We start from the raw sequence: 16,550 nt of genomic DNA on the forward strand, positions 1-16,550 counted from the left end.
TGGTGGGCTGGACATGAGTAGACACAATGGTGTTCGTCTTCATTTAGGTTTATATTACAGAGTTTAGAGATTATATTGTCCTTTTTAATGTCGATATATCAGCCTGTTTCTGTTAATAAATCTTACGATCGCTGTCCTGACTATGCAGCTACTAAAGTCCTGGGCCCCGTCTCACAAAACTCTCGTAAGTCTAAGATCTCATTTGCACCTCATATGTTAAAGTATACCAGGTACAATTGTTACCAGATCTTAGGCTTAAGGGCGTTTTGTGAAACGGGACCCAGGGACCCCTTCCTCGAGGCGATCGTAGCGCTAAGATGATCGTAACTCCCATACTTTATCATAGACTTACGACTGTTGCAGCGCTAAGATGATCGTAACTGCCATACTTTATCATAGACTTACGACTGTTGTAGCCCTACAATCGCCTTGAGGAACGGGGCCCAGGGCCTAGATTTTCGAAGCTCTCTTAGTGCTAAGATAGTCGTAAGTTAATGTTAATGTTAATGTATGGCACTATCTTAGCGCTAAGAGAGCCCAGACGTTTATAATCGTAAAGATAACTGTCTTATTTAATACTTCATCGTAATCTCTCGTCACTGTCTAATGTTGAGAAGTATTCAGTATGGCCTTATCCCTGATAGCGGCACATGGGTGACCCGGTCGACAGAAGAGCACCAGTGTGTTGTACAGAACTGAGACCCTTTAGTATGACAGAAACATATGGTTCACGGTTCGAATCTCAGTCACCTTTGCTTGAATTCACCAAAGTGGTAAAGGAATTGCGTTCCTTCCTGCTTTGCTCCAGTGCATCAATGCATGTACTGTAGGTAATGATGGCAGCGCACAAAGGTCCCTGAAATATAGGATGTGACGCTTGAAGGTTACTACATCAGTGATGGTAAACTAAAGGCTGATAAAAATGAAAATAAGCCGTGATATCTTCCTCAGACTAACATTCAGACGCCTGGCCACAGAAGATTGGTAATCTCCAGCGCACATTCTGTCAATGGCGATGTTCCGTGTGGCTGTCAAGACATGGCGTAGTGATTTGACCTTGAACCTCCTTCAGAACGAATGCCAGTTTCCGAAAGTAATCGGGATTTTCATTGCCAGAGAGTGCACGCTCTTTGCTGCACAATTTCAAGTGGAGGGTGTTACTTTTGTCGATGGCTTTTTAATCCTTGTACCTAAATCTCATTAAAATCAACATTTCAGGTAAAATCAATGTTTTACTTACAGTTGTGTAAAATCACGTTATCAACACCTTTGTTACATATTTTGACAATTTTTTTGACACAATAGGTGATGAATAGATTTTTAAAAAAATACAAACCGCCTATGGGTTTCTTTTTGGGGATAGTATATATACTGTATCGGCCGTGTGTTTGTCTTCTCGTCTTCAGAGGAGCATATTGTGTCGGGTGGCATGTTATTCCAAATTAGACAAACTGACTGTTGATATTGCATCAAGGCAGCGATCTCACTCACTCTATGCTTATCGTAGTTCATTCGCTTGGCTTAGTTGTTGGTGCCTCACGCTGCAACATTCCATCTATATGGCGGCGATAATTAATCTGCACCAGACAATCCAGTGAACAACTTCATGAGCATTGATCTATGCAAATGTGGAACGATGATATGTTTGAGCAATCTTGACCACCCGATTCCGTTATTTGTTAGTCCAAATGTTTTCCGGGTATGACAAAAGCAACCATTTTTATGTAACAAATGTGCCTCGATGGAGCGAGTAAATGACTTTAGTTTTACGCCACTAGCAATATTCCAACAATTTCACAGCATAGGCCACCTGAAATGGGCTTCACACATTGATCCCCTGTGGGAAATCGAACCCGAGTCCTCAGCGCGACGACCGAACGCTTCAACCACTATTCTACCCCACCAACCAGTACCTCGATGGAGAGACGTAAATGTTTCTGAGCCTCTTTTTCATGTAGTATAAAGGTTTCGCGTATGTAGTCATTGATATATGTTTAGTTTATTAGTTATGTTGAACAGTTTATAGTTCTGTTTACATGCTTTCGAAATAAGAAAATTTTATTGTTCCACGCGTTGGTAACATATGGTAACATGCTGCTTTCAAGACGAATGCTTGTTGAACACAACCTCCTTCTGTTATGCAACATCGTGCTAAAGCAATTACTGGAGTGTTTAAATGGTGTTCCATTCGTTGCCTCCCGGAGAGGATAACATATGAGTAGCTGCAAAGTGGTAAATGTTGCGGTGCCCAGAGACTTCAGTCGTAATTTGAGGCTTGTTGTTGCTTGGAATCTCACATCTTGGATATTTTTAGTTGTTTATGTATTTGTGAACAGGGCAGTCAGTCATATTGTCGTGAAATGAGCATGAAACTAGTCGGAACGAATATCAGGATCCTGTGGGAATGCATGTTAGAAGCCAGTCAGAAGAGTGCAAGAAACTAGCCGGAATACATGTCAGAATGTGATGGAATGAATATCAGAATGTAGCAGGAAAATGCATGTAAAAGTAATATTCCTGTAAGTTGCAGTAAGTGTTTATTTTTATGTGCGTTAGTTAAAAATCAAATATGGAAACAAATCAACTCTTTATGTTTGCTGCAACGAAACTCCTTGAAGTCACTAAAAATATTGGAACTATAATTGTATTCATAGTGTTTAACGATTACCAGTTAATTACGGTTAAGATTTACTCAAGAGTGAATTTTCATGTTAAAAATATTCTTCAAGAATAGGCCATGGAATGTTAATATGTATTAAAGAAGTGGAGTCTCTTGCGCTGTAGTTCACCTATCACTTATCGCATATCCACACTGATGCCATATTGGAAAACTAAATCTAGAATGATTTATTGGATTCGGGTCATACTGAACATAACGAATTGACACTAAATGGTCATTTTCAAAATACTTTTCATGATAACCAAAGAAACTGTTTGACTTTTGAGGTAAAAGCACCTGAGAGTGATGAAAAACGTTGGACAGTGAAAGTAGATTTTAACACTGGAGGGTGTGATGAATGTCAGTGTATGTTTATTGGTACAGATGCACAATACAACATACTTTTAGCTAGTGTACATAGTGTGATTTGAAAGTCCTATTGCATTTATGAGTGAAACGAAACAAATATGATATCGCTCGAGATGGTTTCCACTCGTGCTGGTAACGTAGTCCCTACAGCTCCAAATATTGAATTCCCGAGAGAATGTGTGTCAAAGTGTGAATTAGTGGTTTAAATTCACGGTTCCTCTGTAAATGAGGCTGTGAACATCAGCAGATTCCAGTTGTAATTGTTTCGGTTGAAACTGATAACGTATAAATTCAAACACTCATATACTAGTGTTCTGATTAAGGTACACAACTGTCACCTGAACGCACTTATCATGAGTCCAAACTCTACAACAACTCCTTGATGCAATTATCAGATAAACATGTTGTGTGGGTTCAGTAGAATCTAGATTTATTGGAACAGTGCTATATTGGGACTTAACGAGCAACATGTGATGGTAGATGATTAGTCTTCAGGTAACATTGAAAACACATGTGCATCTCATCTATTTACAGGAAATGAATAAGACGACATGGATTACGTCCAATATTTATAGAAGGTTGCCGAGTAGTATAGATACAATTGCCGGCATGCTATGTGATGCCAATATTGTACATGCAAAAAAACACGTTTTTCAGTGATAAATATTTTCCGAGATTTCTTCCTTTGACTCACAATACATTTCAGTGAGAAGACATTATGCTCAAATGAAATTTATACTTTGCGAACAGCGAAACGCGTAAGCATGTGAAAAGGAACGTTGTGCTGCTATGTTGCACAAAATTAATACTAGATATAAACATTTGTCTCGGGGTGATTTGTGGATGTAGAATAAAATTCCGGCCAAAAATACATATACAGTAGGGGAAACGCAAAATCACAACCACGGGGGTTAGCGGTGGCCAAACGCGAAGTAAACATACAATACGAGTTCTTGGGATGTAGAAACGACGGGTTTTCAATTTGTCTGTCATCACAGATGTTCAGCAAGTGAAAACAAGCCAAAGCTGACAGAAGCCATTGCCGACTGTAGACAGAGACAGACGTCTCAGCTTCAGCCGTGGCCAGGTTTCTCCACGTATCGCCAAGCAAAGCCACGGGCCTATGGAACCGTTGTCCAGGATCTACACACGTGTCACAAGTACAGGACAGGTCCATTAGGGTTTGCTACTTACGTGACAGATTACCGCGGCCACCTCTACAACTAAAGCAATATCACTACTTCGGATGAGTACAGCCTAGACAGAAAGGAGGTATTCGCCCGAAACAACCAGTTCGAGATGTCTCTCTGACTGATCAACACCGTCTGGTGCAACGTTACTGATGTCAAGGACATAATTTAAGGCCACAACAGCTACTGTTATTATGCTTCATCCCCGTACATGCTGAAGAAGTGTTTTCAGGCGTCGTAAGAAATATCACGTTCGAAACTGCAAAAAAAAGAAGAGGACAGATGTGCTAGTGTGAAGTGTAACGACGTGGGCTGCCATCTCCGACCAAACATGGTACACGTCACCATTTCAACGACACAACTTAACACTGATGAATTTCTTTGGCCTCACGTGGTTCCCCTAAAACTACAGGAACACGTCATTGTTAATGTTTTGACGTAGTGCAACATCCAGGTACTGTCATGACCCTCAAGGTCTCCAGATCTTTACCTCATCGAACTTCACGGGATGCTCTTCATCAACATTAATCACGTCAGCTATAGCTACACAGTTGGCAAAGGTGCTACACGAAGAGTGAGTTAACATTCCCCAGGCTATAATTCGTAACCTGACTGATTGCTTGTAGCGATGATCTCAGGCATGTTTAGACTCGCACTGGGCTTTAAAAGATATCATGAACAGAAGACCTTCACCTTGACGAGCCCCTGCCAATACCAAAGACTTCTGCCAAATGACAAGTGGTTGGCATGCAAGGTGCCGGTTTGTCTTTGTGGGTTATTGCAAGAGGACAAAAGCAGTAGCTTGCTGTCAACTGGATGTTACTGGAATCTGACGTCATGGGGGAGGGAGCACTGGATGGATGTAAGCTGATTTATTTTGTGCATAACTGATGAGCTATGACTGACTGATGACTATGTGACTACCAGACAAATGAACAACGGTACATTGTCGACATGCTAGATATAATTCCAGATAAATGAAAATGAATTTTAAAAAGATTGCTCTGTAGAAAAAATAATTATCTTAGGCCATCGTCCGAACATACATGCTGAAATATTACGTTAATCTGATATAGTCCTACAAAGTGAAGCACAGTAGAACTGTCAATTGGGATAGCAACTGTCACATCACTATGAATGCAGTCAAAGCGCATGCCAAATCATGAAAGAAATACACCTTAAGGCTTTCATATGTTTACGTTGTATGAGCGTGATGTCGTCAGCGGGTGAGTGCACTGAAAAAGAAGAAACACAGTTGGAATGAATTCATCCGGTGGCACGATCTTGAAGCAATCGCAAGTGACAGTTGATTCGTCTGGCAGGTGTACAGCGTCAAGATGCTAATTACCTACCCTGTATTTAAAATGACGAAAACCTAACCAGCACCGGGGTCGTTACTCTTCAAAGTGAATTTGCACACGTTTTCTACAGTTGAGGTTCAACAGGGAAAACAACACTAAATACCCATGCAAAGTTTTCAAAACGTTTTATGCAAGACACGTGGAGGATATTTAAAACGCCGATATTCAATTGGATTTAATGTCCCGTTTGTTCCACTAATTACGTCAACTTCTGACATGATCAACGCACGCGTATGCTCAAAACGAGTGAACAAGAATGTAGAGGTCTCTGACACAAGATGTTTCTGGGAACGTTTAGACGTAACAGGATTGTGCATGCGCTAATATTAAAGCTATGACACATTCTACATATGCGTTTAAGGAATTCCGTGAGCTAACACGATTTTTCAATATGTTTATTTTGCTTGTATATAGATCTGCCATGATAATCAACTTTGTAAGTAAACAAAAACTTTGGTTCGGCAGAAACGTTTCTTTTACAGTTGACTCATGCTATGCTCATGGAGTCCTGTATACCAGCAGAGACGTCATTCATGATGATAACAAGGCTTGATATTGCATTTGGCAAAAACGTGGCAAACAGGGATTGATGTAAATATATTTTACAATAATAAATTTCAAAAGATTCATACTCGATGCTTTCTTGAATACCATCTATGATGTATCTATAAACAACATCGGTGAATGTTCACATATTCAATCTGCTGTCGAATAATCCAATTAACGGTTTTAAAACATACGGTTATTTAATATTATACGGTTACTTACGGTTAATATACGGTTATTTAATATACGGTTACTTACGGTTAATATACGGTTATTTAATATTGTACGGTTATTTAATATTATACAGTAATTTACGGTTAATATACGGTTATTTAATATTATTTACCAAAAGCGAAAGTCCGAATCTCCGTAATAGTATAAAAGTCAATAAAACGTGATCACGTCAGTCCACAATGTGACAACCACGAACCTTTAAAACGGTTCTGTATCGTCTCAACATAATACACAAACCACGATCTAAACCGTTTTCCACTTTTCCAGGTTCCTCAGCAATATTCCGTCCATATGGCGGCTGTCTGTAAATAATCGAGTCTGGAGCTGACAACCCTGTGATTAAAACATGAGCATCGGTCCATGCAACTCATGGAGTATGACATGTCAACCAAATCGGCGACCCTGACAACCCGACCCCATGTGTCACCTCTTATCACATTGTCAAGCATTGATTGCGTAAGGCTAATACTAACCCGGGTCTCCACGGGCATGAAAATAATATGAAGTCAAGACGTCTTTAAAAGCATAACTGTCCCATGAATAATACAAGCACACGTATCTATCATTCTATGAAGAATGGGGATAATTCAAAGGATATACAACTTCTTTATTCTGTGAAAGAAGAAAGCAAGTTGTATACCCGTAAAATTGTCATCATTCCTGATCACCTCAACTTCCAAAATGCCCAACAAAGAAATATCAATATATGATGAGAACTGATGATATATCATACCCTCGAACATCAAGCGTGAGTATTTTATAGCATTTAATCGTCTTAAGGATATAGGAAACATGAAATTTTCAAAGAATAGCAAGTATATATACGTATATACCAACAAACCCTAACATGAAAATAACGAATAATTCTTGTCAGAACTGTGTAAGTGGCAGGAGGAGAATCAGGGCGGTGAGTTAAGATGGTAGTCACCTGTACACAGCTGCGGAAACATCAGATGACAAACGAGCAAACCTTCAGCGTCGTGACGTGAATGTACGTGAACAATGAACTCAGTGCCCATAACAGTGATGTGGTTTCGGTGAGCTGTCCCCTCATTTTTGAGACTGTACGTGGTCTTGTTAGACGCAGAGACAAACGACGCTTGGAAACGGGTGAATCCTAGTCAACAGTATGGAGTACATTTTACGTGTCCCCAGAAAGCTTGTAGCTGTGAAATCGCTGGCATTATTCCTGGACAACAAAGAACCACCATAAAGCGCTGCTTGGCGTCTGAAGAAATGTACCCGTGGAGATCCGGATTAGAATTGATTTTCAGTAACCCGGACATGTTTGTCGTAGGAGGCGACCGGTGAAGATCCGGGTCAGGATTGATCTTCAGTAACCCGGCCATGTTTGTCGTAGGAGGCGACCGGTGAAGATCAGGGTCAGAATTGATCTTCAGTAACCCATACTTGTCGTAGGAGGCGACCGGTGAAGATCAGGGTCAGAATTGATCTTCAGTAACCCATACTTGTCGTAGGAGGCGACCGGTGAAGATCAGGGTCAGAATTGATCTTCAGTAACCCATACTTGTCGTAGGAGGCGACTAATTGCTTGACGCATGCCATCCTATCCCAGCTTCGTAGATCATAATGTTGTTGACCACTGGATTGTCTGGTTCAGACTCAATCGTTTACAAAACGCCAATATAGCTGTAATAATGCTGAGCCCGGTTTAAACCTACTCACCCAGAAGGAAGTGCGGATTTCGTGACCCAGCTGAATAGAGTCCAAACTGGGTGGGATTGTACCTTCGCTTCAACTTATCGCCCACCTAACAGCATATCCGAAGACTCTCATTAGATAAGATATATTATAATCTAATCACACAGAGTACTTATAGAACCCAACAAGTGGACGGAAGATACGACATTTTTCTAGGACTGAGCTACACCGAGTTTTGTGTACTTAGAGGCAGCTTGACATACGTAAGGGTTTGGGTGAGAGCCAGGGGAGGGCAGGATAAGACCACCTCTACGAAAACACGTGTCGATTACATAATCATTTTGATATTTAAAGCTTCAGCATCTAAGGTTTAAATTGACCAAGGAGATTTTTTTCATATTTTCTTTTGTCTAATTGCACTTTTTTGTTGTTTTGTTTAAGTATTTAATCCGCAATAACCTTTGATTTTTTGGCCTTGACTCGAATGTTTACAGGCCTTCGACACATACCTGACACTTCAGTACCTGACACAACTATTCGACAAAATATAATATTTGGTCTGCTCTAACGACACACCTTTATCATTACGACATCCTCCGGATAGTATTAGAACTAATCTTGTCAGGGTAAATTTTATGTTAAGGTTTTAGATCCCAGTATCAGTATTTTAACATGTGACATCCGAGATAATAAAGACCAGTGGCAAAGTTATGAAATATTTTATGACCGCATCGTCAGACAAAAATCCCACATTTTCATTTCAGTTTTGCTAGTTCAGTCAAACTTTGAGGCATATTAAGCACCACATGCTTTCAAGCCAAGATGATAAAGGCAATATGTCGAGGCGTCGTCACATACCAGGGTGAACAGATGGCAAGTCATTAGCAATTATCATGGTAGTTCGGTGGAGGTAACGATCCACACCTATAATCCCCAGTGCAGCCAGTTTGTGTTAGCAATCTGTTAACGCAGCAGACTTCGTGATTCTATGCCAATATGTAAACCCACTGATTAAAAGGTTGGAAGTGTTGTCAAAACACAACCTAGGGCTAAAGACATTACATGTCGTTCAATCACCGTTACAGATCAAATTAGGATACTGGTAATAGCTCCATAACCACGAGTCTTCATTTCAGACTAGCAAATTGGAGACGAACTTCATATAGATTACAAAACAATCCCCACGTCTCTCTGTATAATTAATGTCTTAAGCCGTCTCTAAGAAGACAAAATCAATAAATGCCCATTCACAATTCCCACAATGAAGCCAATAAAGGGGAAATGAACAGTTTCTGACAGCTGAGATAGGTTGACACCGCACCTGTTTGCTTCAAGTGCTCTGTATAAGTGAGTGAGTGAGTTTAGTTTTACGCCGCACTCAGCAATACTCCAGCTATATGACGGCGTTCTGTAAATCTTCGTGTCTGGACCAGACCATCAAGTGATCAACAACGTGAGCATCGATCTGCGCAATTGGGAACCGATGATATGTGTCAACCAAGTCAGCGAGCCTGATCCCGTTAGTCGCCTCTTACATCAAGCATAGTCACCTTTTATGGCAAGCATGAGTTACTGAAGGCCTATACTACCCCGGACCTTCAGGGTTCTGCTCTGTATTAGATGTGTCAGGTGATATTTCGGGATGTATTGTTGCTAGATTTACAACTGTTTCATTTGACAAAATCCACTTGGGACATCGTTAAAGGAACTCGAATCGAAGTTTTTTCGTAGGAAGCTTGTGTTGTGTGTACATTCCCTAGCAAGCCATGGACCCGCGATAATCCAGGGTGGAATAGGCCATCAGCAACCCATGCTTGCTACAAGAGGCAACTAATGGGATCGGATGGTCCTGTTCGCTGACTTGGTTCACACGTCATCGGTTCCCAAAGGCTCAGATCGTTGCTCATGCTGTTGATCATTGGATTGTCTGGTCCAGACTTGATCACTTAAAGGCCGCCGTCATATAGTTGGAATATTCTTAAGTGCGGCGTAAAATTAAACTCCTTCACTCCCTAAGTGAGCCATATAAACTAGTAAATGCTTTGTACGTTATTGTTCTTTGTGTTGTTTTTTGTCGCTACACTAAAGTAAAAAGAATGCGTTACAACATATAATCGTCCTGTTACCTGACTCATTTGATTCACAAAAGCAGTGTTCTCCACGATAAAGAAAACCTCGTTAACTGCGTTGGGACTTGGTGGCCGAGACGCTTCCTAACTATGTCCAAATATTGTGATGAACTGTATATTTGTTCTACTCATAACAAAGGGTAAGGTGGTGAGCTTGTTATATAAAGCCCCACTCAGAAATATTCCAGCTGCATGGTGGCTATCTGTTAAATAAATCTGGATCAGACAACCTAGTGATCAATAGCATGAACACTGATCCGCAACTGGGATACGATGACATGTGTCAACCAAGTCAGCGGACCTCACCACCCGAACCCGTTATACGCCTCTCATGGCAACCATGGGTCACAAAAGAGCATGTGTAACCTGGATCTTCTGGGGTGGATATTGGTATAGAGTATCATGGTTGAATTGGTTTAAGTTCACTGTTAGAATTTCTGGGTTTAGCGTCTTACACAACGCCATTCGAGATACTTAAAGTGGGTTACACTCGTGTTACACAGAAAATGACGTTGATTAAAGCGTCCAAAACACCGTTGCCATATTTAAGCTGTGCGGCCTCATGAAGTAAAGCAAACACTTTCATAAGCAGATTGTGCTGGCAGAACACGAATGCAGTTCCCCAGGTGTTATCGCTGATCTTCAACGATTCGTTTGTAAGTTTTTCCACGCTGTTTTTGCCTTTTACGTCAAATGGAATTTGTTTCAGTTGACGGGCGAGACCGTACTTTCTGTGGCGTTGACGTTGTATGTTGACATCATTTACGTTTCTTCCACATCTGAAGGAACTAACGAACCAACGAGTAACAGATCAGAAGATCTCACAGGAGTCATTAGATTATTTCCTGTAGAGAGTATTGCACATGATTTAGTTTGAAACATTTCCGCTGTGATCGCGAAAATGGCCTTCACTTTAACGCTATCAATGTCGCTCAGACCAAGGCCATCGATTGTATACGGCAATGTAGGGGCTCACTTTCAATAAGACAGATTATAATGTTCCACAGAAACGATCCGTACAGATGTATTTTCTGTTCATATGTGTCCCACTGGTAATTAGGAGTTTCTTTTTTTGTATATCAAATTTTCGATTGGGATACGTTAATGTCGCATCAAAGGGAACTCAATTTTAGCAGATATTGCTTTTGATTAAATGTGTATTTTTGGCACTCTCTAGGGTCCCAATAAACAGATTACATGCTTCAGCAGTCCATTCTTGTTCTCTTTATATCAAGATACAGTAAAGGAGTTCTGGTACGTTGAAACAACGATTATCACGAGTATGTGATCAAGTTGTTGTGGGCATTGTGCTTGATGTTGTAGCCATTAGAACATAAGTTCAGCCATGCGAGAACTGTCTTCTCATTTCCCATCGAAAACCTACATACCATATTTCCTTTAAATGATAGACTTGGGAAAAGTGAGTTGGTGGGCTAGATTTAGTGAGTGAGTGAGTGAGTGAGTGAGTGAGTGAGTGAGTTGTGGTTGTTGTTTCACGCCGCACTCAGCAATATTCCAGCTATATGGCGGTCTGTAAATAATCGAGACTGGACCAGACAATCCAGTGCCCAACAACATGAGCATCGATCTGCACAATTGGAAACCGATGACATGTGTCAACCAAGTCAGCGAGTCTGACCACCCGATCCCGTTAGTCGCCTCTTACGACAATCATAGTCGCTTTTTATGGCAAGCATGGGTTGCTGAAGGCCTATTCTACCCCGGACCTTCACGGGTCGGTCTAGATTTAACGGTAGCTGAAATATATTTTGGTTTCACACCCTGTAAGCGTATGTCGAAAGAAGAGCACAACGTTTTCGGCTTGTTTGCCACGGGATGGGTTAGCGAGCGCCAAACGATTAGTGGTATATAGATTTTACACATATATAAAGTATCATAATTTATAATATTGTGTTTTTATATAGCGGTGACGTCCAGACGATGCTCAATGGCGATTCTTCTTTCCTGAGTTTCATAGCATGATATACAACATAGCAACAGTCTGCATCTTAGCATGGTTATTGCATTTTCGAAGAGAGTGAAATATATCTATGGATGATGATATAATAAAATGCTTTAAGGTACTTTTTAAAGGGCACATACGAGCAAAATTGACATTCGTTTTCTAAGCCATTAGCATTGCATGCGTTACGTAACCTATGTTCTCTTTCATCTTCATGTATCTACCTTTTCCAACCCTCAAATCATATGTTGAGCAGTGGAAACGTGCCAAACTTACTCAACATTTCTTAATTGTGACACACGACAGAAAATGTTCAGAATAAAAAAATGGCTTAAAGGATGTTTAGTAATTACATTTTGTAGAAAAGGAAAGTTTTATTTTTCAAGCCAGTTCTGTTGGTATGTATTTTCAAACTTTGTGTAAACAGACTAATAAGCGTTGAGGGAAATTCAATATACTGCTCATCCCACGTGTGATTAAAGCCTGTTGTAAATAAAATATTTTTTACATTCCTTACTCAATTTCCGTGTCCATTTCAATCATATAAAATCATCATTTCATAACATTTCTTTGGTGAACGATGAGAGAACATACGTATAGGTCTTAGCTGTTTCCCATCAAAAACCTACATACCACGTTTCCTTTAATGATAGACATGGGGAAAGTGAGTGAGTGGGTGAGCTAGATTTAACGGTAGCTGAAAAATGTTCTAGTTTCACACCATGTAGGCGTATGTCGAAGGAGAGCACAACGTTTTCAGCTTGTTTGCCATGGAATGGGATGGCAAGCAACAAGCGAAGTGTTCCAGGGTATCACTGAAGTTGGCCGATGCTTGACGTAAGAGGGAACTATAGGCTTCAGGTGGTTGTAGTGGCATGGAGTCATGTGCATGGGGCTCAGATCACAAGCAGATAAAGTTAAGCAAGGTTGGGTTCGGAGAGCACTTGGATGGGTGACCGTGTTTGGCAGCTTGAGATTCGTGACAGTTTCTGGGACTTCAGTCCTGCCCTACAACGAAGCACATGCCTCATGTGATCACCCTAGCCAAGTGGGCCAAAATTTACTCAGACGAAAATGGGTATCTGTTCGATAATGTCACGTACACCGTGCACACAGTTTGGGTTAACCGGGGTAATAACAGACTGTTTGGGCTCTTCGGTTTACACATGCTGTTTAGCAGTGGATTGTCTGGGCCAGGCTCGATTATTTACAGACCACTGAATGCAGCTTTAAACAAAGAAAGACACCAACATACGCTCACGCACACACGCATGCACGCAAATCACGAAATCCACACTAGGGTGTCACAAATACATGTAGTTTACCAAATACTGACAGTTATTCAAATTCTCTGTACCCGTACCATATCACTGTTAAATCTAACTAATTAACAGGAGGGTCTAAGGCATATAAACTGAAGGAAGACACGTGAGTTCGCACGAAGTCATTGGCTTATGTTCTGATCGTGTAATCTTTCATACACACATGTACATCCTTAACCTGTGTTGATGTTTGTTTCATAAGTCAGTCCACATTTGGAGATTAGAAAAAGTGACTGTAATGTAATCGAAGATGAGCATGCACAATCTGTCAGTCAGATGTGATGCGATATATTCAGTCTGCTTATGACTCTTCTCACTATACAGTAAGCTTCTCCAGATCTTGTTAACACTGAGGAAAAGAAAAAAAGACAACAACAACAAAACAAAACACAAAAACAAAAAAACAAAACAAAACCCAAGCCAACCAACCAAAAACCCACAAAAACAAACAAACAAACAAACAAACAAACAAACAAAAATAAAAAAAACCAAAACAAAACAAAAACAAAAGAATAATGCCATCTGCCATAAATGCCCAAACAAAGCATCCCCCGAACAGTCACCTCCACAGTCCTTAACCGTTCCACCTTCGACCACTCCTTCAAACAAGACAACCGGTTTACTTCTATGCAAAGAAATGCATATACTGCAGTCAGTTGGAATTCCGTCATATTTTACACACACCCTATTGTATAGGGTGAATGTCATACCTGCTGCTTTCACATTTTGATTTGCTACCTCTGACTGACCAATCAGAATCGATTCAGCTCCAGATCATTTTTGAATTGTATCTTACTTTGACCTTGATGCGTCGATGGTTTTTGATCGCGTTGCTCTGATTAAAACAATGATTGCAAAAGGCGTCCATATCATTCTACACAATCTGTATTTCTTCAACAACGGTGGACAAGGGATACAATGAAGATGCCAAAGGGAATCAATCATGATAAAAATCTGAAACTTGGTTTATTGTTCAGAGTTTTTAACAGACGTAAAAAAGGTAATTTGAGATGATACTAAGGTGATATTGAAACGCCTCGTAAGGAAAAATAAACTGGAAGAAAGAACAAGCATTTGTGCTGATTAATCCGCGTTCGAATTGTTTCCATCTCTCTTAAAATAGTCAACGGAGATGTGGTAGCTGGTGGATTAATCATGGTATGTGTGTCGTATACAAGCCGCAAAAATCACCACCAGGGTTCACTGTTAGTGTGGAGAGGTGATCCATGAGGTAGCCCGGTGGTTGAAATGTTCGCTCATTTACACCGAACGCCCGCTTTTCCCCACATGGGTGCTATGTGTGAATCCCATTTCTGGTGTCCCCCGCCGTCATATTGCTGGGATATTGCTAAAAGTGGCGTAAACGTTAACTCACTTATTCACTGTAAGTGTCATTGGATGTCAAACTTGGTAAAAGAAATGAAGCCTGTTATCATATTTATAACTCCGTGAATTACAGTTTTGAGAATTTGTGTGGGGAAGAGAATATAATCATACAACCTTTTGTATGAAAGCTTTTCCTGTATGTGTGCGTATCTGTAATACATCGTGAGAAAGACAAAACATGCGAGCGTGAATCATATTTAATCGTTCACTTTGTTACCATCTTGAGATAAGTCTGGAATTTTAGTTTATTTGAGATATGTAAGTTTCCAAATATTGGCTTTCTTCCAGAATTATTATACAGACAAAGCATGATAAACAGAACAAAATACAATGTACAGATAGCAGTAAAAAGAAGGAGACATTTTCATTTTTTCATTCAAGCAAATACATATAAACACACGTAGGTGAGGAAGCAAAATATAAAATAGAATAATCTGTTGTGAAGTCATCCTTATGAAACAACTCGAAAGACTTATAGTCTAGAAGGAAAAGAAAGTTTGTTCTGAGAGGCAATTTATGAGATCGACTGGCCACGCTTGGGGATTAGGTTGATAACGTGCCACCATATACTGCTGGCAAACAAGGATAAGTTGAACACTGACCTGACATTTGACCCTTATAAGCATACAGGAATGCAGCTCTCTGGCCATTGCCATCGTGAGTGAATGGGACCCAGGTTGCTCCCGATCACGTGTAGAGCGATAGAAGAAGCAGTCTCATGAGCAAGGCGTGTGCAGCTACGCGCGGAATCAAGTTCATTGTCATGCCCTGCACGTTCACTGGCCTACACCTGCTCTCCCTTTCACAAACCAAATGGGTTTGCTTATTGCCGTGCATCATCTTCACCTCGCCAGTCCAGCTTATCCTTGTTCGCCTGTACTCGAGGTTTACTAAAGGTCTGTTTTGAGTGGATTTTACCAAAACCATCCCACACCTTAAACGTCCCACAAATGGGTTCATTGTTAGCATCGGGCGGGGGTATTCTAGTGATCAACTTGAATCGTTGGCTCGTCTCGCCGAAAACCCACATGGGTACAATGTGTGAAGCCCATAAATAAAATATACTTAAGCACTCTCGTATCTTGTACATGTGAAACGAACTGCTGATTGTCCTCGCAAGACCGGTCTCTCCGGCAAAGCTCCTACTAAGAAGTGGAACCCATCCAGACACTTATTCAGAAGATAGTTACTATGACACTATGTTTGGCGGCGATCTTATCATGTGAACCACATATATACTAATGATTTGGCTTGTTAACACTGATTTTGCTCTCGCGATAGTTTTACATTTCAGTTTGGTCGGATACACGTTCTTTGACGGGTGACAGATTATATTGTTTGTCACATTGTTGACACTGTGTGGCACATGGCAACTGGCTCATGTTCGTTATATCTCCATGAAACATCCTCGTTCGCTATTTCAACAGATGTTCAGATTTGAATGTATTACTCTAATGATCATCCCTACACTGATTGAGTGAGTGAGTGAGTTTTTACGCTGCACTCAGCAATATTCCAGCTGTATGTCGGCGGTCTGTAAATAATCGAGTCTGGACCAGACAATCAAGTGATCAGCAACATGAGCATCGATCTATGCAATTGGGAACCGATGATATGTGTCAACCAAGTCAGCGAGACTGACCACCCTATTTCGTTAGTCGCCTCTTACATCAAGCATAGTCGCCTTTTATGGCAAGCTTGGGTTGCTGAAGGCCTATTTCACCCCGGA

This window comes from Haliotis asinina, chromosome 8, assembly GCF_037392515.1.
Source record: "Haliotis asinina isolate JCU_RB_2024 chromosome 8, JCU_Hal_asi_v2, whole genome shotgun sequence".
Taxonomy (NCBI): Eukaryota; Metazoa; Mollusca; class Gastropoda; order Lepetellida; family Haliotidae; genus Haliotis; species Haliotis asinina.